The sequence below is a fragment of the Camellia sinensis genome, chromosome 14 (assembly GCF_055761805.1).
Source record: "Camellia sinensis isolate YWXY chromosome 14, ASM5576180v1, whole genome shotgun sequence".
Classification (NCBI taxonomy): Eukaryota; Viridiplantae; Streptophyta; class Magnoliopsida; order Ericales; family Theaceae; genus Camellia; species Camellia sinensis.
Genome location: NC_138974.1, coordinates 103,102,220 through 103,124,625, shown reverse-complemented (window position 1 = coordinate 103,124,625; position 22,406 = coordinate 103,102,220). Strand labels below are relative to the sequence as shown.

Below are 22,406 nucleotides of genomic sequence, written 5' to 3'. Positions count from 1 at the left end.
ATGCGCTAAAAATCGGACAGGCAGTCCGGGAAAAAAAAAAACAGGGGGGGGCGGGGGGGTTGGAAAAAGGGGCAAAAGGGGTGCAACACGAGGACTTCCCTGGGGGTCACTGATCGTAGTACTACTCACGCCCAAGCACGCGTAACTGCGGAGTTCTGATGGGATCCGGTGCATTAGTGCTGGTATGATCGCACCCGAAGATTAACCGCGACTTTATTGTTTTAAGCTGTAGACGGGAAAAAAAATGAAATTGAATGGAACAGGATAATCTGGAAGTGGTTTAAAGGTGAGAAATTTGTCGAAAAGGAGGCGAAGGCGATTCAATGAGCTAAAAATCGAACAGGCTGTCCGGGGGAAAAAAAAAAACGGGGGGGGGGGGGTGGTTGGAAAAAGGGACAAAAGGGTGCAACACGAGGACTTCCCAGGGGGTCACCCATCCTATGTACTACTCTCGTCCAAGCACGCTTAACTGCGGAATTCTGATGGGATCCGGTGCATTAGTGCCGGTATGATCGCAGCCGAAGATTAACCGCGACTTTATTGTTTTAAGCAGTAGACGGGAAAAAAAATGAAATTGAATGGAACAGGATAATCTGGAAATGGTTTAAAAGGAAGAAATTCGTCGAAAAGGAGGCGAAGGCGATTGAATGGGCTAAAAATCGGAGAGGCTGTCCGGGGAAAAAAAAAAAAGGGGGGGGGGGTTTGGAAAAATGGACAAAAGCGGTGCAACACGAGGACTTCCCAGGGGGTCACCCATCCTAGTACTACTCTCGCCCAAGCACGCTTAACTGCGGAGTTCTGATGGGATCCGGTGCGTTAGTGCTGGTATGATCGCACCCGAAGATTAACCGCGACTTTATTTTTCTAAGCGGTAGACATGAAAAAAATGAAATTGAATGGAACAGGATAATCTGGAAATGGTTTAAAAGGAGAAAATTTGTCGAAAAGGAGGCGAAGTCGATTGAATGGGCTAAAAATCGGACAGACTGTCCGGCGAAAAAAAAAAGGGGGGGGTTGGAAAAAGGGACAAAAGGGGTGGAACACGAGGACTTCCCAGGGGGTCACCCATCCTAGTACAATTGTGACCCAAGCACGCTTAACTGCGGAGTTCTGATCGGATCCGGTGCATTAGTGCTGGTATGATCGCACCCGAAGATTAACCGCGACTTTATTGTTTTAAGGAGTAGACGGGAAAAAAAATGAAATTGAATGGAACAGGATAATCTGGAAATGGTTTAAAAGGGAGAAATTTGTCGAAAATGATGCGAAAGCGATTGGATGGGCTAAAAATCGGACAGGCTGTCCGCGGAAAAAAAGAAAAAAAGGGGGAGGGGGAAGTGGAAAAACGGTCAAAAAGGGTGCAACACGAGGACTTCCCAGGGGGTCACCCATCCTAGTACCACTCTCGCCCAAGCACGCTTAACTGCCGAGTTTTGACGGGATCCGGTGCATTAGTGCTGGTATGATCGCACCCGAAGATTAACCGCGACTTTATTGTTTTAAGCAGTAGACGGGAAAAAAAATGAAATTGAATGGAACAGGATAATCTGGAAATGGTTTAAAAGGGAGAAATTTGTCGAAAAGGAGGCGAAGGCGATTGAATGGGCTAAAAATCGGACAGGCTGTCCGGGGAAAAAAAAAAAAAGGGGGAGGGGTTGGAAAAAGGGACAAAAGGGGTACAACACGAGGACTTCCCAGGGGGTCACCCATCTTAGTACTACTCTCGCCCAAGCACGGTTAACTGCGGAGTTCTGATGGCATCCGGTGCATTAGTGCTGGTATGATCGCACCCGAAGATTAACCGCGACTTTATTTTTTTAAGCGGTAGACATGAAAAAAATGAAATTGAATGGAACAGGATAATCTGGAAATGGTTTAAAAGGGAGAAATTTGTCGAAAAGGAGGCGAAAGCGATTGGATGGGCTAAAAATCGGACATGCTGTCCGGGGAAAAAAAGAAAAAAAGGGGGGGGGGAGTGGAAAAAGGGACAAAAAAGGTGCAACACGAGGACTTCCCAGGGGGTCACCCATCCCTGTACTACTCTCGCCCAAGCACGCTTAACTGCCGAGTTTTGACGGGATCCGGTGCATTAGTGCTGGTATGATCGCACCCGAAGATTAACCGCGACTTTATTGTTTTAAGCAGTACACGGGAAAAAAAATGAAATTGAATGGAACAGGATATTCTGAAAATGGTTTAAAAGGAAGAAATTTGTCGAATAGGAGGCGAAGGCGATTGAATGGGCTAAAAATCGGACAGGTTGTCCGGGAAAAAAAAAAGGGGGGGGGGTGGAAAAAGGGACAAAAGGGGTGCAACACGAGGACTTCCCAGGGGGTCACCCATCTTAGTACTACTCTCGCCCAAGCACGCTTAACTGAGGAGTTCTGAAAGGATCCGGTGCATTAGTGCTGGTATGATCGCACCCGAAGATTAACCGCGACTTTATTGTTTTAAGCAGCAGACGGGAAAAAAATTGAAATTGAATGGTACAGGATAATCTGGAAATGGTTTAAAAGGGAGAAATTTGTCGAAAAGGAGGCGAAGGCGATTGAGCAGGCTAAAAATCGGACAGGCTGTTCGGGGGAAAAAAAAAAAAGGGGGATGGGAAAAAGGGACAAAAAGGGTGCAACACGAGGACTTCCCAGGGGGTCACCCATCCCAGTACTACTCTCGCCCAAGCACGTTTAACTGCGGAGTTCTGATGGGATCCGTTGCATTGGTGCAGGTATGATCGCACCCGAAAATTAACCTTCACTTTATTGTTTCAAGCAGTAGACGGGAAAAAAAATGAAATTGAATGGAACAGGATAATCAGGAAATGGCTTAAAAGGGAGAAATTTGTCAAAAAGGAGGTGAAGGCGATTGAATGGGCTAAAAATCGGACAGGCTGACCGGGAAAAAAAAAAGGGGTGGGGTGGAAAAAGGGACAAAAGGGGTGCAACACGAGGACTTCCCAGGGGGTCACCCATCCTAGTACTACTCTCGCCCAAGCACGCTTAACTGCGGAATTCTGATGCGATCCGGTGCATTAGTGCTGGTATGATCGCACCCGAAGATTAACCGCGACTTTATTGTTTTAAGCAGTAGACGGGAAAAAAAATGAAATTGAATGGAACAGGATAATCTGGAAATGGTTTAAAAGGGAGAAATTTGTCGAAAAGGAGGCGAAGGCGATTGAATGGGCTAAAAATCGGACAGGCTGTCCGGGGAAAAAAAAAAAAAAAGGGGGGGGGGGTTGGAAAAAGGGACAAAAGGGTGCAACACGAGGACTTCCCAGGGGGTCACCCATCCTAGTACTACTCTCGCCCAAGCACGCTTAACTGCGGAATTCTGATGCGATCCGGTGCATTAGTGCTGGTATGATCGCACCCGAAGATTAACCGCGACTTTATTGTTTTAAGCAGTACACGGGAAAAAAAATGAAATTGAATGGAACAGGATAATCTGGAAATGGTTTAAAAGGGAGAAATTTGTCGAAAAGGAGGCGAAGGCGATTGAATGGGCTAAAAATCGGAGAGGCTGTCCGGGGAAAAAAAAGAAAAGAAAGAGGGGGGTGGAAAAAGGGACAACAGGGGTGGAACACGAGGACTTCCCAGGGGGTCACCCATCCTAGTACAACTCTCGCCCAAGCACGCTTAACTGCGGAGTTCTGATGGGATTCAGTGCATTAGTGCTGGTATGATCGCACCCGAAGATTAACCGCGACTTTATTGTTTTAAGCAGTAGACGGGAAAAAAAATGAAATTGAATGGAACAGGATAATCTGGAAATGGTTTAAAAGGGAGAAATTTGTCGAAAAGGAGGCGAAGGCGATTAAATGGGTTAAAAATCGGACAGGCTATCCGGGGAAAAAAAAACGGGGGGGGGGGGTTTAAAAAGGGACAAAAGGGGCGCAACACGAGGACTTCCCAGGGGGGCACCCATCCTTGTACCACTCTCGCCCAAACACGCTTAACTGCGGAGTTCTGATGGGATCCGGTGCATTAGTGCTGGTATGATTGCACCCGAAGATTAACCTCGACTTTATTGTTTTAAGCAGTAGACGGGAAAAAAATGAAATTGAATGGAACAGGATAATCTGGAAATGGTTTAAAAGGGGGAAATTTTTCGAAAAGGAGGCGAAGGCGATTGAATGGGCCAAAAATCGGACAGGCTGTCCGGGGAAAAAAAAAAGGAGGGGGTGGAAAAAGGGACAAAAGGGGTGCAACACGAGGACTTCCCAGGGGGTCACCCATCCTAGTACTACTCTCGCCCAAGCACGCTTAACTGCGGAGTTCCGATGGGATCCGGTGCAGTAGTGCTGGTATGATCGCACCCGAAGATTAACCGCGATTTTATTGTTTTTAGCGGTAGACGGGAAAAAAAATGAAATTGAATGGAACAGGATAATCCGGAAATGGTTTAAAAGGGAAAAATTTGTCGAAAAGGAGGCGAAGGCGATTGAATGGGCTAAAAATCGGACAGGCTGTCCGGGGAAAAAAAAAAACGGGGGGGGGGTGGAAAAAGGGACAAAAGGGGTGCAACACGAGGACTTCCCAGGGTGTCACCCATCCTAGTACTACACTCGCAGAAGCACGCTTAATTGCGTAGTTCTGAAGGGATCCGGTGCATTAGTGCTGGTATGAACGCACCCGAAGATTAATCGCGACTTTATTGTTTTAAGCAGTAGACGGGAAAAAAAATGAAATTGAATGGAACAGGATAATCAGGAAATGGTTTAAAAGGGAGAAATTTGTCGAAAAGGAGGCGAAGTCGATTTAATGGGCTAAAAATCGGAGAGGCAGTCCGGGGAAAAAAAAAAAGGGGGGGGGGTGGAAAAAGGGACAAAAGGGGTGCAACACGAGGACTTCCCAGGGGGTCACCCATCCTAGAACTACTCTGGCCCAAGCACGCTTAACTGCGGAGTTCTGATGGGATCCGGTGCATTAGTGCGGGTATGATCGCACCCGAAGATTAACCGCGACTTTATTGTTTTAAGCAGTAGACGGGGAAAAAAATGAAATTGAATGGAACAGGATATTCTGGAAATGGTTTAAAAAGGAGAAATTTGTCGAATAGGAGGCGAAGGCGATTGAATGGGCTAAAAATCGGACAGGTTGCCCGGGAAAAAAAAAAGGGGGGGGGTGGAAAAAGGGACAAAAGGGGTGCAACACGAGGACTTCCCAGGGGGTCACCCATCTTAGTACTACTCTCGCCCAAGCACGCTTAACTGCGGAGTTCTGAAAGGATCCGGTGCATTAGTGCTGGTATGATCGCACCCGAAGATTAACCGCGAATTTATTGTTTTAAGCAGCAGACGGGAAAAAAATTGAAATTGAATGGTACAGGATAATCTGGAAATGGTTTAAAAGGGAGAAATTTGTCGAAAACGAGGCGAAGGCGATTGAGCAGGCTAAAAATCGGACAGGCTGTTCGGGGAAAAAAAAAAAGGGGGGGTGGGATGGAAAAAGGGACAAAAAGGTTGCAACACGAGGACTTCCCAGGGGGTCACCCAGCCTAGTACTACTCTCGCCCAAGCACGCTTAACTGCGGAGTTCTGATGGGATCTGGTGCATTGGTGCGGGTATGATCGCACCCGAAGATTAACCTTGACTTTATTGTTTCAAGCAGTAGACGGGAAAAACAATGAAATTGAATGGAACAAGATAATCTGGAAATGGCTTAAAAGGGAGAAATTTGTCAAAAAGGAGGTGAAGGCGATTGAATGGGCTAAAAATCGGACAGGCTGTCCGGGAAAAAAAAAAAAAGGGGTGGGGTGGAAAAAGGGACAAAAGGGGTGCAACACGAGGACTTCCCAGGGGGTCACCCATCCTACTACTACTCTCGCCCAAGCACGCTTAACTGCGGAGTTCTGATGGGATCCGGTGCATTAGTGCTGGTATGATCGCACCCGAAGATTAACCGCGACTTTATTGTTTTAAGCAGTAGACGGGAAAAAAAATGAAATTGAATGGAACAGGATAATCTGGAAATGGTTTAAAAGGGAGAAATTTGTCGAAAAGGAGGCGAAGTTAATTGAATGGGCTAAAAATCGGAGAGGCTGTCCGGGGAAAAAAAAAAAAGGGGGGGGGGGGGGGGGTTGGAAAAAGGGACAAAAGGGGTGCAACACGAGGACTTCCCAGGGGGTCACCCATCCTAGTACTACTTTCGCCCAAGCACGCTTAACTGCGGAGTTCTGATGGGATCCGGTGCATTAGTGCTGGTATGAACGCACCCAAAGATTAACCGCGACTTTATTTTTTTAAGCAGTAGACATGAAAAAAATGAAATTGAATGGAACAGGATAATCTGGAAATGGTTTAAAAGGGAGAAATTTCTCGAAAAGGAGGCGAAGTCGATTGAATGGGCTAAAAATCGGACAGACTGTCCGGCGAAAAAAAAGAAAAGAAAGGGGGGGTTGGAAAAAGGGACAAAAGGGGTGGAACACGAGGACTTCCCAGGGGGTCACCCATCCTAGTACAACTCTCGCCCAAGCTCGCTTAACTGCGGAGTTCTGATGGGATTCGGTGCATTAGTGCTGGTATGATCGCACCAGAAGATTAACCGCGACTTTATTGTTTTAAGCAGTAGACGGGAAAAAAAATGAAATTGAATGGAACAGGATAATCTGGAAATGGTTTAAAAGGGAGAAATTTGTCGAAAAGGAGGCGAAGGCGATTAAATGGGTTAAAAATCGGACAGGCTATCCAGGGAAAAAAAAGGGAGGGGTTTAAAAAGGGACAAAAGGGGCGCAACACGAGGACTTCCCAGGGGGTCACCCATCCTAGTACCACTCTCGCCCAAACACGCTTAACTGCGGAGTTCTGATGCGATCCGGTGCATTAGTGCTGGTATGATTGCACCCGAAGATTAACCTCGACTTTATTGTTTTAAGCAGTAGACGGGAAAAAAATGAAATTGAATGGAACAGGATAATCTGGAAATGGTTTAAAACGGGGAAATTTTTCGAAAAGGAGGCGAAGGCGATTGAATGGGCCAAAAATCGGACAGGCTGTCTGGGGAAAAAAAAAAGGAGGGTGTGGAAAAAGGGACAAAAGGGGTGCAACACGAGGACTTCCCAGGGGGTCACCCATCCTAGTACTACTCTCGCCCAAGCACGCTTAACTGCGGAGTTCCGATGGGATCCGGTGCAGTAGTGCTGGTATGATCGCACCCAAAGATTAACCGCGACTTTATTGTTTTTAGTGGTAGACGAGAAAAAAAATGAAATTGAATGGAACAGGATAATCTGGAAATGGTTTAAAAGGGAAAAATTTGTCGAAAAGGATGCGAAGGCGATTGAATGGGCTAAAAATCGGACAGGCTGTCCGGGGAAAAAAAAAAACGGGAGGGGGTTGGAAAAAGGGACAACAGGGGTGCAACACGAGGACTTCCCAGGGTGTCACCCATCCTAGTACTACTCTCGCAGAAGCACGCTTAATTGCGGAGTTCTGAAGGGATCCGGTGCATTAGTGCTGGTATGATCGCACCCGAAGATTAATCGCGACTTTATTGTTTTAAGCAGTAGACGGGAAAAAAAATGAAATTGAATGGAACAGGATAATCAGGAAATGGTTTAAAAGGGAGAAATTTGTCGAAAAGGAGGCGAAGGCGATTGAATGGGCTAAAAATCGGAGAGGTAGTCCGGGGAAAAAAAAAAAGGGGGGGGGGTGGAAAAAGGGACAAAAGGGGTGCAACACGAGGACTTCCCAGGGGGTCACCCATCCTAGTACTACTCTGGCCCAAGCACGCTTGACTGCGGGGTTCTGATGGGATCCGGTGCATTAGTGCTGGTATGATCGCACCTGAAGATTAACCTCGACTTTATTGTTTTAAGCAGTAGAGGGGAAAAAAATGAAATTGAATGGAACAGGATAATCTGGAAATGGTTTAAAAGGGAGAAATTTGTCGAAAAGGAAGCGAAGGCGATTGAATGGGCTAAAAATCGGACAGGCTGTCCGGGGAAAAAAAAAAAAGGGGGCGGGGTGGAAAAAGGGACAAATGGGGTGCAACACGAGGACTTCCCAGGGGGTCACCCATCCTAGTACTACTCTGGCCCAAGCACGCTTAACTGCGGGGTTCTGATGGGATCCGGTGCATTAGTGCTGGTATGATCGCACCTGAAGATTAACCTCGACTTTATTGTTTTCAGCAGTAGACGGGAAAAAAAATGAAATTGAATGGAACAGGATAATCTGGAAATGGTTTTAAAGGGAAAAATTTGTCGAAAAGGCGGCGAAGGCGATTGAATGGCCTAAAAATTGGACAGGCTGTCCAGGAAAAAAAAAAAAAAAGGGGGCGGGTTGGAAAAAGGGACAAAAGGGGTGCAACACGAGGACTTCCAAGGGGGTCAACCATTCTAGTACTACTCTCGCCCAAGCACGCTTAGCTGCGGAGTTCTGATGGGATCCGGTGCATTAGTGCTGGTATGATCGCACCCGAAGATTAACCACGACTTTATTGTTTTGAGCAGTAGACGGGAAAAAAAATGAAATTGAATGGGACAGGATAATCTGGAAATGGTTTAAACGGGAGAAATTTGTCGAAAAGGAGGCGAAGGGGATTGAATGGGCTAGAAATCGGACAGGCTGTCTGGGGAAAAAAAGAAAGGGGGTGGAAAAATGGACAAAAGGGGTGCAACACGAGGACTTCCTAGGGGGTCACCCATCCTAGTACTACTCTGGCCCAAGCACGCTTAACTGCGGAGTTCTGATGGGATCCGGTGCATTAGTGCTGGTATGATCGCACCCGAAGATTAATCGCGACTTTTTTGTTTTAAGCAGTAGACGGGAAAAAAAATTAAATTGAATGGAACAGGATAATCTGGAAATGGTTTAAAAGGGAGAAATTTGTCGAAAAGGAGGCGAAGGCGATTGAATGGGCTAAAAATCGGTTAGGCTGTCCGGGGAAAAAAAAAACGGGGGGGGGGGGTGGAAAAAGGGACAAAAGGGGTGCAACACGAGGACTTCCCACGGGGTCACCCATCCTAGTACTACTCTCGCCCAAGCACGCTTAACTGCGGAGTTCTGATGGGATCCGGTGCATTAGTGCTGGTATGATCGCACCCGAAGATTAATCGCGACTTTATTATTTTAAGCAGTAGACGGGAAAAAAAATGAAATTGAATGGAACAGGATAATCTGGAAAAGGTTTAAAAGGGAGAAATTTGTCGAAAAGGAGGCGAAGGCTATTGAATGGGCTAAAAATCGGACAGGCTGTCCGAGGAAAAACAAAGAGGGGGTGGAAAACGGGACAAAAGGGGTGCAACACGTGGACTTCTCGAGGGGTCAACCATCCTAGTACTACTCTCGCCTAAGCATGCTTAAGTTCGGAGTTCTGATGGGATCCCGTGCATTAGTGCTGGTATGATCGCACCCGAAGATTAACCGCGCCTTTATAGTTTTAAGCAGTAGACGGGAAAAAAAATGAAATTAAAGGGAACAGGATAATCTGGAAATGGTTTAAAAGGGAGAAATTTGTCGAAAAGGAGGCGAAGGCGATTGATTGGGCCAAAAATCGGACAGGCTGTCCGGGGAAAAAAAAAAAGGGGGGGGGGTGGAAAAAGGTACAAAAGGGGTGCAACACGAGGACTTCCCAGGGGGTCACCCATCCTAGTGCTACTCTCGCCCAAGCACGCTTAACTGCGGAGTTCTGGTGGGATCCGGTGCATTAGTGCTGGTATGATCGCACCCGAAGATTAACCGCGACTTTATTGTTTTAAGCAGTAGACGGGAAAAAAGAAGAAATTGAATGGAACAGGATAATCTGGAAATGGTTTAAACGGGAGAAATTTGTCGAAAAGGAGGCGAAGGCGATTGAATGGGCTAAAAATCGGACAGGCTGTCCGTGGAAAAAAAAAAAAGAGGGGGGTGGAAAAAGGGACAAGAGGGGTGCAACACGAGGACTTCCTAGGGGTCCACCCATCCTAGTACTGCTCTCGGCCATGCACGCTTAACTGCGGAGTTCTGATGGGATCCGGTGCATTAGCGCTTGTATGATCGCACCCGAAGATTAACCGCGACTTTATTGTTTTAAGCAGTGGACGGGAAAAAAATTGAAATTGAATGGAACAGGATAATCTGGAAATGGTTTAAAAGGGAGAAATTTGTCGAAAAGGAGGCGATGGCGATTGGATGGGCTAAAAAACGGACAGGTTGTCCGAGGAAGAAAAAAAAAAAGTGGGGGGTGGAAAAAGGGACAAAAGGGGTGAACCACGAGGACTTCCCAGGGGGTCACCCATCCTAGTACTACTGTCGCCCAAGCACGCTTAACTGCGGAGTTCTGATGGGATCCGGTGCATTAGTGCTGGTATGATCGCACTCGAAAATTAACCGCGACTTTATTGTTTTAAGCAGTAGACCGAAAAAAAAAATGAAATTGAATGGAACAGGATAATCTGGAAATGATTTAAAAGGGAGAAATTTGTCGAAAAGGAGGCGAAGGTGATTGAATTGGCTAAAAATCGGGTAGGCTGTCCGGGGAAAAAAAAATGCGGGGGTGGAAAAAGGGACAAAAGGGGTGCAACACGAGGACTTCCCAGGGGGTCACCCATCCTAGTACTACTCCCGCCCAAACACGCTTAACTGCAGAGTTCTGATGGGATCCGGTGCATTAGTGCTGCTATGATCGCACCCGAAGATTAACTCCGACATTATTGCTTTAAGCAGTAGACGGGAAAAAAAAATGAAATTGAATGGAACAGGATAATCTGGAAATGGTTTAAAAGGGAGAAATTTGTCGAAAATGAGACGAAGGCGATTGAATGGGCTAAAAATCGGACAGGCTGTCCGGGGAAAAGAAAAAAGGGGGGGGGTGGAAAAAGGGATGCAACACGGGGACTTCCCAGGGGGTCACCCATCCTAGTACTACTCTCAACCGAGCACGCTTAACTGCGGAGTTCTGATGGGATCCGGTGCATTAGTGCTGGTATGATCGCACCCGATGATTAACCGCGACTTTATTGTTTTAAGCAGTAAGCGGGAAAAAAAATGAAATTGAATGGAACAGGATAATCTGGAAATGGTTTAAAAGGGAGAAATTTGTCGAAAAGGAGGCGAAGGCGATTGAATGGGCAAAAAATCAGACAGGCTGTCCGGGAAAAAAAAAAAAAGGGGCGGGGGTGGAAAAGGGGACAAAAGGGGTGCACCACGAGGACTTCCCAGGGGGTCACCCATCCTAGTACTACTCTCGCCTAAGAACGCTTAACTACGGAGTTCTGATGGGATCCGGTGCATTAATACTGTTATGATCGCACCTGAAGATTAACCGCGACTTTATTCTTTTAAGCAGTAGACGAGAAAAAAAATGAAATTGAATGGAACAGGATAATCTGGAAATGGTTTAAAAATGAGAAATTTGTCGAAAAGGAGGCGAAGACGATTGAATGGGCTAAAAATCGGACATGCTGTCCGGAAAAAAAAAAAAAAAGCGGGGGGGGGGTGGAAAATGGAAAAAAGGGTTGCAACACGAGGACTTCCCAGGGGGACACCCATCCTAGTACTACTCTCGCCCAAGCACGCTTAACTGCGGAGTTCTGATGGGATCCGGTGCATTAGTGCTGGTATGATCGCACCCGAAGATTAACCTCGACTTTATTGTTTTAAGCAGTAAACGGGAAAAAAAATGAAATTGAATGGAACAGGATAATCTGGAAATGGTTTAAAAGGGAGAAATTTGTCGAAAAGGAGGCGAAGGCGATTGAATGGTCTAAAAAAGGGACAGGCTGTCCGGGGAAAAAAAAAAGTAAAAGGGGGGTGGAAAAAGGGACAAAAAGGGTGCAACACGAGGACTTCCCAGGGGGTTACCCATCCTAGTACTACTCTCGCCCAAGCACGCTTAACTCCGGAGTTCTGATGGAATCCGGTGCATTAGTGCTGGTAAGATCGCACCCGAAGATTAACCGCGACTTTATTGTTTTAAGCAGTAGACGGGAAAAAAAATGAAATTGAATGGAACAGGATAATCAGGAAATTGTTTAAAAGGGAGAAATTTGTCGAAAAGGAGGCGAAGGCGATTGAATGGGCTACTAAACGGACAGGCTGTCCGGGGAAAAGAAAAAGAAAAAGGGGGGGTGGAAAAATGGACAAAAGGGGTGCAACACGAGGACTTCCCACGGGGTCACCCATCCTAGTACTACTCTCGCCCAAGCACGCTTAACTGCGGAGTTCTGATGGGATCCGGTGCATTAGTGCTGGTCTGATCGCACACGAAGAGTAACCGCGACTTTATTGTTTTAAGCAGTAGACGGGAAAAAAATGAAACTGAATGGAACAGGATAATCTGGAAATGGTTTAAAAGGGAGAAATTTGTCGAAAATTAGGCGAAGGCGATTGAATGGGCTAAAAATCAGACAGGCTGTCCGGGGAAAAATAAAAAAGGTGGGGGTGGAAAAAGGGACAAAAGGGGTGCAACACGAGGACTTCCCAGGGGGTCACCCACCCTAGTACTACCCTCGCCCAAGCACGCATAACTGCAGAGTTCTGATGGGATTCGGTGCATTAGTGCTGGTATGATCGCTCCCGAAGATTAACCGCGACTTTATTGTGTTAAGCAGTAGACGGGAAAAAAAATGAAATTGAATGGAATAGGATAATCTGGAAATGGTTTAAAAGAGAGAAATTTGTTGAAAAGGAAGCGACGGCGATTGAATGGGCTAAAAATCGGACAGGCTGTCCGGGGAAAAAAAAAAAGGGGGGGTGGAAAAAGGGACACAAGGGGTGCAACACGAGGACTTCCCAGGGGGTCACCCATCCCAGTACTACTCTCGCCTAAGCACGCTTAACTGCGGGGTTTTGATGGGATCCCGTGCATTAGTGCCGGTATGATCGCACCCGAAGATTAACCGCGACTTTTTTGTTTTAAGCAGTAGACGGGAAAAAAAATGAAATTGAATGGAACAGGATAATCGGGAAATGGTTTAAAAGGGAGAAATTTTTCGAAAAGGAAGCGAAGGCGATTGAATGGGTTAAAAATCGGACAGGCTTTCCGGAGGAAAAAAAAAAGGAGAGGGTGGAAAAAGGGACAAAAGGGGTGCAACACGAGGACTTCCCAGGGGGTCAACCATGCCAGCACTACTCTCGCCCAAGCACGCTTAACTGCGGAGTTCTGATGGGATCCGGTGCATTAGTGCCGGTATGATCGCACCCGAAGATTAACCGCGACTTTATTGTTTTAAGTAGTAGACGGGAAAAAAAATGAAATTGAATGGAACAGGATAATCTGGAAATGGTTTAAAAGGGAGAAATTTGTCGAAAAGGAGGCGAAGGCGATTGAATGGGCTAAAAATCGGACAGGCTGTCCGGGGAAAAAAAAAAGGCGGGGTGGAAAAAGGGACAAAAGGGATGCAACACGAGGACTTCCCAGGGGGTCACCCTTCCTAGTTCTACTCTCGCCCAAGCACGCTTAAATTCGGAGATCTGATGGGATCCGGTGCACTAGTGCTGGTGTGATCGCACCCGAAGGTTAACCGCGACTTTATTGTTTTAAGCAGTAGACGGGAAAAAATGAAATTGAATGGAACAGGATAATCTGGAAATGGTTTAAAAGGGAGAAATTTGTCGAAAAGGAGGCCAAGGCGATTGAATGGGCTAAAAATCGGACAGGCTGTCCGGGGGAAAGAAAAAAAAAAGGGAGGGGTGGAAAAAGTGACAAAAGGGGTGCAACACGAGGACGTCCAAGGGGGTCACCCATCCTAGTACTACTCTCGCCCAAGCACGCTTAACTACGGAGTTCTGATGGGATCCTTTGCATTAGTGCAGGTATGATCGCACCCGAAGATTAACCGCGACTTTATTGTTTTCAGCCGTAGACGGGAAAAAAAATGAAATTGAATGGAACAACATAATCTGGAAATGGTTTAAAAGGGAGAAATTTGTCGAAAAGGAGGCGAAGGCGATTGAATGGGCTAAAAATCGGACCGGCTGTTCGGCGTAAAAAAAAAAAAGGTGGTAGAAAAAGGGAAAAAAGGGGTGCAACACGAGGATTTCCCAGGGGGTCACCCATCCTAGTACTACTCTCGCACAATCACGCTTAATTGCGGAGTTCTGATGGGATCCGGTGCGTTAGTGCTGGTATGATCGCACCCGAAGATTAACCGCGACTTGTAACAGCGCCCGCGTGGGCCCCCATGCTACAGTTCGGACTCGATTTGTGTCACGGTTCTTAATCTGAACCAAAGAGTCCAAATCTGGCAAATCGTTTTAGGAAAACGGATTTTTGAAAGAAGTGCCAAACATGGACTGCTTTGCCAGATACAGAGTCACCACCTAAATATTTTATTTTGGGAAATTTAGGAAACCCTGACTCGGTGCCAAAAGGCCACGTGTCCGTCATCACCAAAGTTGCCTCGGCTCGGGAACTTGGGTACGATTGGGGAAGGTCACTTCGTGAGCACCCCCGCTCGCCCGGTCCGAAGACCGGCCTCTACTAACCGTGATATCCAATTTTGAAAACGCTATGTGTTCTTGAACCAATTATTAGCCTAGAATTACTATGTTATGCGCACAGCAAACAAGTATAGACCAAATCACCCAAATTGGAACAAAACATTTAATGTTTGTTTAAAAATGGTTTGCTACTCGCAAGTAGGCTAAAATGCAGATTTTGCCACCCTCAAGTGGGCTTTTGGAAAAGATGGTTTTGCCACTATCTAGTGGGCTTAAAATTCACAGATTTAACGCATTATCCCAATTTAAGCAATTTGACCTCCACCCACAGGCATTCAAGCAGTTTATCTCATGTAAGCACTTAGCCGCATGGCAGGCATACTATTATGGCAACATTCACACGCATGCTGGATGCTAAAGCAAAAATACTTACATTGTACTCCGTGCCAAAACAGTAAACTAGTTAGAAAACATGCATGTCCTAGTTCATGTTATTTTGCCTAATGCAACACATACAAGGTGCAATTTTAGTTAGGCTCGGTTAACCTAGATATGGCATACGATACGCAACCAACTAATTCATGTATTCAATTTTGGAATTTGAAAATACGAATGCGTTTAGCATGATGTACCGAGCCCGGTGCATGTTAACAGATGCATGAATGCACGCATGCAGATCATAAGGTATGCTAATTTCAAAATGCCCTAATCTACCATCATAAGCTGGTAAATAAAAGGGAAGAAAGAAATGGGGATTGGAAGACATACACACACTCACCCACACTTATTACATGTTTACCCTCACTCAGAGGGCTCGAATTAATATTACAGTCCCAAAATAATGAACAAATAAAATTATTACAAAATTCCTAATTAATTAAAAAAAAAGGAAGCAAAAGAATAAAGAGGGTGGCCACAGCCCTTGCCTCGGGGCGCGCAGATGATGCATGCTCGAATCCGTCCTGCCCAGAAAACCCGTGCTACACTCTTGTCGCCTCTGTTTATACTGTCTTGTCTTTCTGAAAATTACCAAAGTGCTGGAGCAAGTTCCTTGCATTCTGCAGAGCACCACCGGCCAGACAGAATCGCCACCGGCACTCCAAACTTCCCGTCGGCACTTTATCAGGTTCATCGGCACTCCAGATAGTGCCGGTCGGCACTAAATTCTGCCGGTCGGCAGAAACTTCCTACAGCAGACGATTTGACAGCAAAACAGAGAACAGACAGTGCATGGCATGGGGTTCTTGGACACATGTAAGCATGGTCCTACTTCTTATCATATTTCGAACTCAAAGAAGCATGACCTTCGACCTTTGAGCCATCCAAGGTGCATGATGACTCAATGGATCGAATTTGCTATTTGATATGAAAATGCATGCAACAAATAACGTGAAAACCGGGGCCTTATCAAATTGGAGTCAAAGGTCCCGATGACCGGGGATCAAGGCACATTACGTCACTTGAAGTATGAATGGTCCTTGACTCCCGCACTTGGTTTGACACCCCAAACCAAGTAAATGCAATGCATGCAATGCTCACAAGCCTCAAATGTGTCATACCACCAAGATGTAAAACACAACAAGCAATATGCAACTATGATGACAAAATGTATGATACCAAGCACACAAGATACAAACATGATGCAAACATGAAGCAAATTGACCATGGAATTGATGTGCTACAAAGCTTAATGGAACAACTATCCAACAAACATGGAGCAAGCATGCAAGAGGGCTTAAAAAAAAGCAAAGGGACAGACCCTTACCCTCCTCAAAACAGTGACCAAAGGTGCTTAAAATGGTAGGCAATCAACTCATGTTAACAAGCAAATTCATGGTCCCAAAGTTAAGACACAAAAGGAGACAACTCACCCCCATTATCATGACCACTCATGGCATGATCAAAACAAGCAAAAACAGGATTTATGCATGCAAAATAGGACCCCAAAAGCTCCTAGTATGGCAACTAAGATATCCCCCATGAAGCAAACACACTAAGGCTCATTCTTAGGCATAAAGGGGGCACATCTTCAAGGCATGAAAGAGGCCATGCATGCACACATACAAGCATGATTCTTGGACTAAAATATGACCCATAGATGATGCCAAATCAAGAGGGTAAACACAACCATGCATGCTAGAGGTCAAAATGCTCAAGGCATCCAAGCCAAAATACAAAGTAACTCTAACAAACATGCTAAACATGACCAAGTTGACAACCAATAGATTTTAAACATGGAAAAACAATGCTAAATGCTCCATGGAACCAAGCCAACACACACAAAAATCATGGCCTAATCATGGGGTGTACTTTTAAGCAAAATGGAGCGATACAAAGCAAATATCACAAGCATGCGAGAGGGACCAAATCCGACCAAAAATAGAGATTATGTAAGACCTAAGATGCCTAAAAAAGTACTGAAATGAAGCCAAGAAACAACAAGCACGCATGCTATCCTTTTGAGCCCAAAAAGCAAGTAAACAAAACCATAAAGGGAGAGGGGTGTCCCTCCCCTATGCAAGACTTCAAACCAACCTTTTTGACACTAAAATACACTGATTTTTGGTGATCAAAAGATCAAAATGCTGAAGTGAACAAAACCTTATCAAAAGGGCACCAAAATAGGCCAAACAAGGCCTATGAGGGTGAGTTTGCGATCTAACCACAAAGAGACCTCAATGAAAGTGTTAGAGAAGGAAAATATGAACCTTTTTTATGTTATACACAAGAGCTAAAACAGTAAACAAAATAGGTAGAAAACCGATGCAAGTTTGGGGAATAAAGAGGAAAATGCTCACCCTTGAAGAACCCTTGAAGAGCAAGTGGTCTAGCCTCCTTCTTTGGATCAAAACCAGTCCAAAACTCAAGAAACAACTCCCCCAAGTCCCTCAATCTCGGACTAAGGTGTGATAGTGTGTGTAATGGTGCAAAAGTAAGGTAAAACACACCTTTTGGGCCAAGAAACACACACAAAGGAAGGGGAAGAGGGAGATATAGAGATAGAGTGTATCTATATTGTTAAGGGCTGGTTTTTGTTTCTAAGAGTCTAACCTAGAACCAAGAGGGAGGACCCCCTCTTATAAGGATCCCTCTTGCAAAGCTTATACAACAAGCTTGGCTAGAGGGAAATCCCTCCATACACGTGTATGGAGGGGAAAGGAGTTGGTGCCAGCTATCACAGCTGGCACAAAATATCTCCATAAAGTGGAGGAACAGTGGTCGGCTGCCCAAAAAAGCTATTCCGGCAAAAAACAGTGCCGACCGGCAACATATTATGCCGACCGGCAATAAAGTGTGCCGACCGGCAAACAAAATTGCCGATGGAAGAAAAAGACCAGCCGGTGGCCTCCAGCCACTGCCGGTGGTGTATGGGGGTGTCTCACAAGACATTCCCTGCCCTTCTAAGGCAAAACAAAAGTGTTCGGTGCAAAACCGGACACCACACGGTCAAGTTCGGAGATCCTGAGGTAGGGCGCGCGAGCCGAGACCTCCGGGAACTCCAAACGAACACAATCATGGATGATCACCGAGTGTTCAAACGGTGACGTCCAAGTCTTGAGGACGGTCAAAAATGGGGTGTCTACACGACTTTATTGTTTGAAGCAGTAGACGGGAAAAAAATTAAATTGAATGGAACAGGATAATCTGGAAATGGTTTAAAAGGGAGAAATTTGTCGAAATGGAGGCTAAGGCGATTGAATGGGCTGAAAATCGGACAGGCTGTCCGGGGAAAAAAAAAAGGGGGGGGGTTGGCAAAAGGGAAAAAAGGGGTGCAACACGAGGACTTCCCAGGGGGTCACCCATCCCAATACTACTCTTGCCCAAGCACGCTTACCTGCGGAGTTCTGATGGGATCCGGGGCATTGGTGCTGGTATAATCGCACCCGATGATTAACCGCGACTTTATCGTTTTAAGCAGTAGACGGGAAAAAAATGAAATTGAATGGAACAGGATAATCTGGAAATGGTTTAAAAGGGAGAAATTTGTCGAAAAGGAGGCGAAGGCGATTGAATGGGCTAAAAATCGGACAGGCTGTCCGGGGAAAAGAAAAAAAGGGGGGGTGGAAAAAGGGACAAAAGGGGTGCAACACGAGGAATTCCCAAGGGGTCACCCATCCCAGTACTACTCTCACCCAAGCATGCTTAATTGCGGAGTTCTGATGGGATCCGGTGCATTAGTGTTGGTATGATCGCACTCAAAGATTAACCGCGACTTTATTTTTTTATGCAGTAGACGGGAAAAAAATTTAAATTGAATGGAACAGGATAATCTGGAAATAGTTTAAAAGGGAGAAATTTGTCGAAAAGGAGGCGAAGGCGATTGAATGGGCTAAGAATCGGACAGGCTGTCCGGGGAAAAAAAAAACAAGGGGGGGTGGAAAAAGGGACAAAAGGGGTGCAACACGAGGACTTCCCAGGGGGTCACCCATCCTAGTACTACTCTCGCCCAAGCACGCTTAACTGCGAAGTTCTGATGGGATCCGGTGCATTAGCACTGGTATGATCGCACCCGAAGATTAACCGCGACTTTGTTATTTTAAGCAGTAGACGGGAAAAAAAATGAAATTGAATGGAACAGGATAATCTGGAAATGGTTTAAAAAGGAGAAATTTGTCGAAAATGAGGCAAAGGCGATTGAATGGGCTAAAAATCGGACACGCTGTTCGAGGAAAAAAAAAAGGGGGGGGGGGTGGAAAAAGGGACAAAAAGTGTGCAACACGAGGACCTTCCAGGGGGTCACCCATCCTAGTACTACTCTCGCCCAAGCACGCTTAACTGCGGAGTTCTGATGGGATCCGGTGCAGTAGCGCTGGTATGATTGCCCCCGAATATTAACCGCGACTTTATTGTTTTAAGCAGTAGACGGGAAAAAAAATGAAGTTGGATGGAACAGGATATTCTGGAAATGGTTTAAAAGGGAGAAATTTGTCGAAAAGGAGGCGAAGGCGATTGAATGGGCTAAAATCGGACGGGCTGTCCGGGGAAAAAAAAAAAGGGAAGGGGTGGAAAAAGGGACAAAAGGGGTGCAACACGAGGACTTCCCAGGGGGTCACCCATCCTAGTACTACTCTCGCCCAAGCACGCTTAACTGCGGAGTTCTGATGGGATCCGGTGCATTAGTGCGGGTATGATCGCACCCGAAGATTAACCGCGACTTTATTGTTTTAAGCAGTAGACGGGAAAAACAATGAAATTGAATGGAACAGGATAATCTGGAAATGGTTTAAAAGGGAGAAATTTGTCGAAAAGTAGGCGAAGGCGATTGAATGGGCTAAAAATCGGAACGGCTGTCCGGGGAAAAAAAAAATGGGGTGCCGGGAAAAAGGGGCAAATGGGGTGCAACACGGGGACTTCCCATGGGGTCACCCATCCTAGTACTACTCTCGTCCAAGCACGCTTAACTGCAGAGTTCTGATGGGATCCGGTGCATTAGTGCGGGTATGATCGGACCCGAAGATTAACCGCGACTTTATCGTTTTAAGCAGTAGACGGGAAAAAAATTGAAATTGTATGGAACAGGATAATCTGGAAATGGTTTAAAAGGGAGAAATTTGTTGAAAAGGAGGTGAAGGCGATTGAAGGGCTAAAAATCGGACAGGCTGTCCGGGAAAAAAAAAACGGGGGGCTGGAAAAAGGGACAAAAGGGGTGCAACACGAGGACTTCCCAGGGGGTCACTCATCCTAGTACTACTCTCGCCAAAGCACGCTTAACTGCGGAGTTCTGATGGAATCCGGTGCATTAATGCTGGTATGATCGCACCCGAAGATTAACCGCGACTTTATTGTTTTAAGCACCAGACGGGAAAAAAAATGAAATTGAATGGAACAGGATAATCTGAAAATGGTTTAAAAGGGAGAAATTTGTCGAAAAGGAGGCGAAGGCGATTGAATGGGCTAAAAATTGGACAGGCTGTCCGGGGGAAAAAAAAAACGGGGGGGTTGGAAAAATGGACAAAAGGGGTGCAACATGAGGACTTTCCAGGGGGTCACCCATCCTAGTACTACTCTCGCCCGAGCACGCTTAACTGCGGATTTCTGATGGGATCCGGTGCATTAGTGCTGGTATGATCGCACCCGAAGATTAACCGCGACTTTATTGTTTTAAGCAGTAGACGGGAAAAAAAATGAAATTGAATGGAACAGGATAATCTGGAAATCGTTTAAATGAGAGAAATTTGTCGAAAAGTAGGCGAAGGCGATTGAATGGGATAAAAATCGGACAGGCTGTCCGGGGAAAAAAAAAAAAGGTGGGTGGAAAAAGGGACAAATTGGGTGCTACACGAGGACTTCCCAGGGGGTCACCCATCCTAGTACTACTCTCGCCCAAGCACGCTTAACTGCGGAGTTCTGATGGGATCCGGTGCATTAGTGCTGGTATGATTGCACCCGATGATTAACCGCGACTTTATTATTTTAAGCAGTAGACGGGAAAAAAAATGAAATTGAATGGAACAGGATAATCTGGAAATGTTTTAAAAGGGAGAAATTTGTCGAAAAGGGGGCGAAGGCGATTGAATTGGCTAAAAATCGGACAGGCTGTACGGGGAAAAAAAAACACGGGGGTGGGGGGGTAGGAAAAAGGGACAAAAGGGGTGTAACACGAGGACTTCCCAGGGGGTCACTCATCCTAGTACCACTCTCGCCCAAGCACGCTTAACTGCGGAGTTCTGATGGGATCCGGTGCATTAGTGCTGGTATGATCGCACCCGAAGATTAACCGCGACTTTATTGTTTTAAGCAGTAGACGGGAAAAAGAATGAAATTGAATGGAACAGGATAATCTGGAAATGGTTTAAAAGGGAGAAATTTTTCAAAAAGGAGGCGAAGGCGGTGTAATGTGCTAAAAATCAGACAGGCTGTCCGGGGAAAAAAAAAAAGTGGGGGGGGGGAAAAAGTGACAAAAGGGGTGCAACACGAGGACTTCCTAGGGGTTCACCCAACCTAGTACTACTCTTGCCCAAGCACGCTTAACTGCGGAGTTCTGATGGGATCCGGTGTATTAGTGCTTGTATGATCGCAAACGAAGATTAACCGCGACTTTATTGTTTTAAGCAGTAGACGGGAAAAAGAATGAAATTGAATGGAACAGGATAATCTGGAAATGGTTTAAAAGGGAGAAATTTGTCAAAAAGGAGGCGAAGGCGATTGAATGGGCTAAAAATCAGACAGGCTGTCCGGGGAAAAAAAAATGGGGAGGGGGAAAAAGGGACAAAAGGGGTGCAACACGAGGACTTCCCAAGGGGTCACCCGTCCTAGTACTACTCTCGCCCAAGCACGCTTAACTGCGGATTTCTGATGGGATCCGGTGCATTAGTGCGGGCATGATCGCACCCGAAGGTTAACCGCGACTTTTTTGTTTTATGCAGTAGACGGGAAAAAAGATGAAATTGAATGGAACGGGATAATTTGGAAATGGTTTAAATCGGAGAAATTTGTCGAAAAGGAAGCGAAGGCGATTGAATGGGTTAAAAATCGGACAGGCTGTCCGGGGAAAAAAAAAAAGGGGCGGTGGAAAAAGGGACAAAAGGGGTGCAACACGAGGACTTCTCAGGGGGTCACCCATCCTAGTACTACTCTCGCCCAATCACGCTTAATTGCGGGGTTCTGATGGGATCCGGTGCATTAATGCTGGTATGATCGCACCCGAAGATTAACCGCGACTTTATTGTTTTAAGCAGTGGAATGGGAAAAAAATGAAATTCAATGGAACAGGATAATCTGGAAATGGTTTAAAAGGGAGAAATTTGTCGAAAAGGAGACGAAGCCGATTGAATGGGCTAAAAATCGGACAGGCTTTCCGGGGAAAAAAAAAATTGGGGGGGGGGTAGAGAAAGGGACAAAAGGGGTGCAACACGAGGACTTCCCAGGGGGTCACCCATCCTAGTACTACTCTCGCCCAAGCACGCTTAACTGAGGAGCTCTGATGGGATCCGGTCCATTGGTGCTGGTATGATCGCACCCGAAGATTAACCGCGACTTTATTGTTTTAAGCAGTAGACGTGAAAAAAATGAAATTGAATGGAACAGGATAATCTGGAAATG

General features: G+C 45.9%; 57 non-coding genes and 2 pseudogenes across 57 annotated transcripts; all 59 read right to left on the bottom strand.

The window, feature by feature from the left end:
• Positions 1-77: 77 nt before the first annotated feature.
• LOC145812109 (5S ribosomal RNA) lies at positions 78-196 on the bottom strand. Its single transcript, XR_014355633.1, has one exon. It is a non-coding gene; the product is annotated as a 5S ribosomal RNA (ribosomal RNA).
• Positions 197-400: 204 nt separating this feature from the next.
• On the bottom strand, positions 401-520 carry LOC145812037 (5S ribosomal RNA). The gene has a single exon (XR_014355564.1). It is a non-coding gene; the product is annotated as a 5S ribosomal RNA (ribosomal RNA).
• Positions 521-720: 200 nt separating this feature from the next.
• On the bottom strand, positions 721-839 carry LOC145809849 (5S ribosomal RNA). Its single transcript, XR_014353417.1, has one exon. It is a non-coding gene; the product is annotated as a 5S ribosomal RNA (ribosomal RNA).
• Positions 840-1,032: 193 nt separating this feature from the next.
• On the bottom strand, positions 1,033-1,151 carry LOC145812329 (5S ribosomal RNA; annotated as a pseudogene).
• Positions 1,152-1,355: 204 nt separating this feature from the next.
• On the bottom strand, positions 1,356-1,474 carry LOC145811653 (5S ribosomal RNA). Its single transcript, XR_014355190.1, has one exon. It is a non-coding gene; the product is annotated as a 5S ribosomal RNA (ribosomal RNA).
• Positions 1,475-1,673: 199 nt separating this feature from the next.
• LOC145811629 (5S ribosomal RNA) lies at positions 1,674-1,792 on the bottom strand. Its single transcript, XR_014355167.1, has one exon. It is a non-coding gene; the product is annotated as a 5S ribosomal RNA (ribosomal RNA).
• A 201-nt stretch (positions 1,793-1,993) lies between these two features.
• Positions 1,994-2,112, bottom strand: LOC145811960 (5S ribosomal RNA). Its single transcript, XR_014355488.1, has one exon. It is a non-coding gene; the product is annotated as a 5S ribosomal RNA (ribosomal RNA).
• Positions 2,113-2,306: 194 nt separating this feature from the next.
• LOC145811407 (5S ribosomal RNA) lies at positions 2,307-2,425 on the bottom strand. The gene has a single exon (XR_014354949.1). It is a non-coding gene; the product is annotated as a 5S ribosomal RNA (ribosomal RNA).
• Positions 2,426-2,620: 195 nt separating this feature from the next.
• Positions 2,621-2,739, bottom strand: LOC145810936 (5S ribosomal RNA). The gene has a single exon (XR_014354487.1). It is a non-coding gene; the product is annotated as a 5S ribosomal RNA (ribosomal RNA).
• A 193-nt stretch (positions 2,740-2,932) lies between these two features.
• LOC145810564 (5S ribosomal RNA) lies at positions 2,933-3,051 on the bottom strand. The gene has a single exon (XR_014354128.1). It is a non-coding gene; the product is annotated as a 5S ribosomal RNA (ribosomal RNA).
• A 201-nt stretch (positions 3,052-3,252) lies between these two features.
• LOC145810655 (5S ribosomal RNA) lies at positions 3,253-3,371 on the bottom strand. The gene has a single exon (XR_014354215.1). It is a non-coding gene; the product is annotated as a 5S ribosomal RNA (ribosomal RNA).
• Positions 3,372-3,571: 200 nt separating this feature from the next.
• On the bottom strand, positions 3,572-3,690 carry LOC145811762 (5S ribosomal RNA). Its single transcript, XR_014355295.1, has one exon. It is a non-coding gene; the product is annotated as a 5S ribosomal RNA (ribosomal RNA).
• Positions 3,691-3,887: 197 nt separating this feature from the next.
• LOC145811603 (5S ribosomal RNA) lies at positions 3,888-4,006 on the bottom strand. The gene has a single exon (XR_014355142.1). It is a non-coding gene; the product is annotated as a 5S ribosomal RNA (ribosomal RNA).
• A 192-nt stretch (positions 4,007-4,198) lies between these two features.
• LOC145809749 (5S ribosomal RNA) lies at positions 4,199-4,317 on the bottom strand. The gene has a single exon (XR_014353311.1). It is a non-coding gene; the product is annotated as a 5S ribosomal RNA (ribosomal RNA).
• Positions 4,318-4,514: 197 nt separating this feature from the next.
• Positions 4,515-4,633, bottom strand: LOC145812384 (5S ribosomal RNA; annotated as a pseudogene).
• Positions 4,634-4,829: 196 nt separating this feature from the next.
• On the bottom strand, positions 4,830-4,948 carry LOC145811196 (5S ribosomal RNA). The gene has a single exon (XR_014354743.1). It is a non-coding gene; the product is annotated as a 5S ribosomal RNA (ribosomal RNA).
• A 193-nt stretch (positions 4,949-5,141) lies between these two features.
• On the bottom strand, positions 5,142-5,260 carry LOC145810659 (5S ribosomal RNA). Its single transcript, XR_014354219.1, has one exon. It is a non-coding gene; the product is annotated as a 5S ribosomal RNA (ribosomal RNA).
• A 198-nt stretch (positions 5,261-5,458) lies between these two features.
• LOC145811297 (5S ribosomal RNA) lies at positions 5,459-5,577 on the bottom strand. Its single transcript, XR_014354841.1, has one exon. It is a non-coding gene; the product is annotated as a 5S ribosomal RNA (ribosomal RNA).
• Positions 5,578-5,773: 196 nt separating this feature from the next.
• Positions 5,774-5,892, bottom strand: LOC145809546 (5S ribosomal RNA). Its single transcript, XR_014353107.1, has one exon. It is a non-coding gene; the product is annotated as a 5S ribosomal RNA (ribosomal RNA).
• A 205-nt stretch (positions 5,893-6,097) lies between these two features.
• On the bottom strand, positions 6,098-6,216 carry LOC145810372 (5S ribosomal RNA). Its single transcript, XR_014353942.1, has one exon. It is a non-coding gene; the product is annotated as a 5S ribosomal RNA (ribosomal RNA).
• Positions 6,217-6,415: 199 nt separating this feature from the next.
• Positions 6,416-6,534, bottom strand: LOC145812074 (5S ribosomal RNA). Its single transcript, XR_014355599.1, has one exon. It is a non-coding gene; the product is annotated as a 5S ribosomal RNA (ribosomal RNA).
• Positions 6,535-6,725: 191 nt separating this feature from the next.
• LOC145811257 (5S ribosomal RNA) lies at positions 6,726-6,844 on the bottom strand. The gene has a single exon (XR_014354801.1). It is a non-coding gene; the product is annotated as a 5S ribosomal RNA (ribosomal RNA).
• A 192-nt stretch (positions 6,845-7,036) lies between these two features.
• On the bottom strand, positions 7,037-7,155 carry LOC145809748 (5S ribosomal RNA). The gene has a single exon (XR_014353310.1). It is a non-coding gene; the product is annotated as a 5S ribosomal RNA (ribosomal RNA).
• A 197-nt stretch (positions 7,156-7,352) lies between these two features.
• On the bottom strand, positions 7,353-7,471 carry LOC145812282 (5S ribosomal RNA). The gene has a single exon (XR_014355817.1). It is a non-coding gene; the product is annotated as a 5S ribosomal RNA (ribosomal RNA).
• Positions 7,472-7,667: 196 nt separating this feature from the next.
• Positions 7,668-7,786, bottom strand: LOC145811688 (5S ribosomal RNA). Its single transcript, XR_014355224.1, has one exon. It is a non-coding gene; the product is annotated as a 5S ribosomal RNA (ribosomal RNA).
• A 196-nt stretch (positions 7,787-7,982) lies between these two features.
• On the bottom strand, positions 7,983-8,101 carry LOC145811440 (5S ribosomal RNA). Its single transcript, XR_014354981.1, has one exon. It is a non-coding gene; the product is annotated as a 5S ribosomal RNA (ribosomal RNA).
• A 199-nt stretch (positions 8,102-8,300) lies between these two features.
• Positions 8,301-8,419, bottom strand: LOC145810769 (5S ribosomal RNA). The gene has a single exon (XR_014354325.1). It is a non-coding gene; the product is annotated as a 5S ribosomal RNA (ribosomal RNA).
• A 191-nt stretch (positions 8,420-8,610) lies between these two features.
• LOC145810602 (5S ribosomal RNA) lies at positions 8,611-8,729 on the bottom strand. Its single transcript, XR_014354163.1, has one exon. It is a non-coding gene; the product is annotated as a 5S ribosomal RNA (ribosomal RNA).
• Positions 8,730-8,927: 198 nt separating this feature from the next.
• LOC145809034 (5S ribosomal RNA) lies at positions 8,928-9,046 on the bottom strand. Its single transcript, XR_014352528.1, has one exon. It is a non-coding gene; the product is annotated as a 5S ribosomal RNA (ribosomal RNA).
• A 191-nt stretch (positions 9,047-9,237) lies between these two features.
• LOC145812148 (5S ribosomal RNA) lies at positions 9,238-9,356 on the bottom strand. The gene has a single exon (XR_014355672.1). It is a non-coding gene; the product is annotated as a 5S ribosomal RNA (ribosomal RNA).
• Positions 9,357-9,552: 196 nt separating this feature from the next.
• On the bottom strand, positions 9,553-9,671 carry LOC145810976 (5S ribosomal RNA). Its single transcript, XR_014354527.1, has one exon. It is a non-coding gene; the product is annotated as a 5S ribosomal RNA (ribosomal RNA).
• A 195-nt stretch (positions 9,672-9,866) lies between these two features.
• On the bottom strand, positions 9,867-9,985 carry LOC145812298 (5S ribosomal RNA). The gene has a single exon (XR_014355835.1). It is a non-coding gene; the product is annotated as a 5S ribosomal RNA (ribosomal RNA).
• Positions 9,986-10,182: 197 nt separating this feature from the next.
• LOC145811911 (5S ribosomal RNA) lies at positions 10,183-10,301 on the bottom strand. Its single transcript, XR_014355442.1, has one exon. It is a non-coding gene; the product is annotated as a 5S ribosomal RNA (ribosomal RNA).
• A 193-nt stretch (positions 10,302-10,494) lies between these two features.
• Positions 10,495-10,613, bottom strand: LOC145811199 (5S ribosomal RNA). Its single transcript, XR_014354746.1, has one exon. It is a non-coding gene; the product is annotated as a 5S ribosomal RNA (ribosomal RNA).
• Positions 10,614-10,800: 187 nt separating this feature from the next.
• On the bottom strand, positions 10,801-10,919 carry LOC145811065 (5S ribosomal RNA). The gene has a single exon (XR_014354617.1). It is a non-coding gene; the product is annotated as a 5S ribosomal RNA (ribosomal RNA).
• Positions 10,920-11,116: 197 nt separating this feature from the next.
• On the bottom strand, positions 11,117-11,235 carry LOC145812108 (5S ribosomal RNA). Its single transcript, XR_014355632.1, has one exon. It is a non-coding gene; the product is annotated as a 5S ribosomal RNA (ribosomal RNA).
• A 199-nt stretch (positions 11,236-11,434) lies between these two features.
• LOC145810092 (5S ribosomal RNA) lies at positions 11,435-11,553 on the bottom strand. Its single transcript, XR_014353658.1, has one exon. It is a non-coding gene; the product is annotated as a 5S ribosomal RNA (ribosomal RNA).
• Positions 11,554-11,750: 197 nt separating this feature from the next.
• On the bottom strand, positions 11,751-11,869 carry LOC145810928 (5S ribosomal RNA). Its single transcript, XR_014354479.1, has one exon. It is a non-coding gene; the product is annotated as a 5S ribosomal RNA (ribosomal RNA).
• A 198-nt stretch (positions 11,870-12,067) lies between these two features.
• LOC145810272 (5S ribosomal RNA) lies at positions 12,068-12,186 on the bottom strand. The gene has a single exon (XR_014353848.1). It is a non-coding gene; the product is annotated as a 5S ribosomal RNA (ribosomal RNA).
• A 194-nt stretch (positions 12,187-12,380) lies between these two features.
• Positions 12,381-12,499, bottom strand: LOC145811699 (5S ribosomal RNA). The gene has a single exon (XR_014355234.1). It is a non-coding gene; the product is annotated as a 5S ribosomal RNA (ribosomal RNA).
• Positions 12,500-12,692: 193 nt separating this feature from the next.
• Positions 12,693-12,811, bottom strand: LOC145811994 (5S ribosomal RNA). Its single transcript, XR_014355520.1, has one exon. It is a non-coding gene; the product is annotated as a 5S ribosomal RNA (ribosomal RNA).
• Positions 12,812-13,005: 194 nt separating this feature from the next.
• On the bottom strand, positions 13,006-13,124 carry LOC145811142 (5S ribosomal RNA). The gene has a single exon (XR_014354692.1). It is a non-coding gene; the product is annotated as a 5S ribosomal RNA (ribosomal RNA).
• A 192-nt stretch (positions 13,125-13,316) lies between these two features.
• LOC145812123 (5S ribosomal RNA) lies at positions 13,317-13,435 on the bottom strand. Its single transcript, XR_014355647.1, has one exon. It is a non-coding gene; the product is annotated as a 5S ribosomal RNA (ribosomal RNA).
• A 196-nt stretch (positions 13,436-13,631) lies between these two features.
• Positions 13,632-13,750, bottom strand: LOC145811953 (5S ribosomal RNA). The gene has a single exon (XR_014355481.1). It is a non-coding gene; the product is annotated as a 5S ribosomal RNA (ribosomal RNA).
• A 193-nt stretch (positions 13,751-13,943) lies between these two features.
• LOC145811827 (5S ribosomal RNA) lies at positions 13,944-14,062 on the bottom strand. The gene has a single exon (XR_014355358.1). It is a non-coding gene; the product is annotated as a 5S ribosomal RNA (ribosomal RNA).
• Positions 14,063-18,130: 4,068 nt separating this feature from the next.
• Positions 18,131-18,249, bottom strand: LOC145811851 (5S ribosomal RNA). The gene has a single exon (XR_014355382.1). It is a non-coding gene; the product is annotated as a 5S ribosomal RNA (ribosomal RNA).
• Positions 18,250-18,442: 193 nt separating this feature from the next.
• Positions 18,443-18,561, bottom strand: LOC145812082 (5S ribosomal RNA). Its single transcript, XR_014355607.1, has one exon. It is a non-coding gene; the product is annotated as a 5S ribosomal RNA (ribosomal RNA).
• A 195-nt stretch (positions 18,562-18,756) lies between these two features.
• LOC145810491 (5S ribosomal RNA) lies at positions 18,757-18,875 on the bottom strand. The gene has a single exon (XR_014354057.1). It is a non-coding gene; the product is annotated as a 5S ribosomal RNA (ribosomal RNA).
• Positions 18,876-19,071: 196 nt separating this feature from the next.
• LOC145811779 (5S ribosomal RNA) lies at positions 19,072-19,190 on the bottom strand. The gene has a single exon (XR_014355312.1). It is a non-coding gene; the product is annotated as a 5S ribosomal RNA (ribosomal RNA).
• Positions 19,191-19,384: 194 nt separating this feature from the next.
• LOC145809210 (5S ribosomal RNA) lies at positions 19,385-19,503 on the bottom strand. The gene has a single exon (XR_014352713.1). It is a non-coding gene; the product is annotated as a 5S ribosomal RNA (ribosomal RNA).
• A 194-nt stretch (positions 19,504-19,697) lies between these two features.
• LOC145811516 (5S ribosomal RNA) lies at positions 19,698-19,816 on the bottom strand. The gene has a single exon (XR_014355056.1). It is a non-coding gene; the product is annotated as a 5S ribosomal RNA (ribosomal RNA).
• A 191-nt stretch (positions 19,817-20,007) lies between these two features.
• On the bottom strand, positions 20,008-20,126 carry LOC145811669 (5S ribosomal RNA). The gene has a single exon (XR_014355204.1). It is a non-coding gene; the product is annotated as a 5S ribosomal RNA (ribosomal RNA).
• Positions 20,127-20,321: 195 nt separating this feature from the next.
• On the bottom strand, positions 20,322-20,440 carry LOC145811570 (5S ribosomal RNA). The gene has a single exon (XR_014355109.1). It is a non-coding gene; the product is annotated as a 5S ribosomal RNA (ribosomal RNA).
• Positions 20,441-20,633: 193 nt separating this feature from the next.
• On the bottom strand, positions 20,634-20,752 carry LOC145810179 (5S ribosomal RNA). Its single transcript, XR_014353750.1, has one exon. It is a non-coding gene; the product is annotated as a 5S ribosomal RNA (ribosomal RNA).
• A 201-nt stretch (positions 20,753-20,953) lies between these two features.
• LOC145811260 (5S ribosomal RNA) lies at positions 20,954-21,072 on the bottom strand. The gene has a single exon (XR_014354804.1). It is a non-coding gene; the product is annotated as a 5S ribosomal RNA (ribosomal RNA).
• Positions 21,073-21,267: 195 nt separating this feature from the next.
• LOC145812240 (5S ribosomal RNA) lies at positions 21,268-21,386 on the bottom strand. Its single transcript, XR_014355770.1, has one exon. It is a non-coding gene; the product is annotated as a 5S ribosomal RNA (ribosomal RNA).
• A 192-nt stretch (positions 21,387-21,578) lies between these two features.
• Positions 21,579-21,697, bottom strand: LOC145811366 (5S ribosomal RNA). Its single transcript, XR_014354909.1, has one exon. It is a non-coding gene; the product is annotated as a 5S ribosomal RNA (ribosomal RNA).
• A 193-nt stretch (positions 21,698-21,890) lies between these two features.
• On the bottom strand, positions 21,891-22,009 carry LOC145811917 (5S ribosomal RNA). The gene has a single exon (XR_014355448.1). It is a non-coding gene; the product is annotated as a 5S ribosomal RNA (ribosomal RNA).
• A 197-nt stretch (positions 22,010-22,206) lies between these two features.
• On the bottom strand, positions 22,207-22,325 carry LOC145811633 (5S ribosomal RNA). The gene has a single exon (XR_014355171.1). It is a non-coding gene; the product is annotated as a 5S ribosomal RNA (ribosomal RNA).
• Between the last annotated feature and the right edge of the window lie 81 nt (positions 22,326-22,406).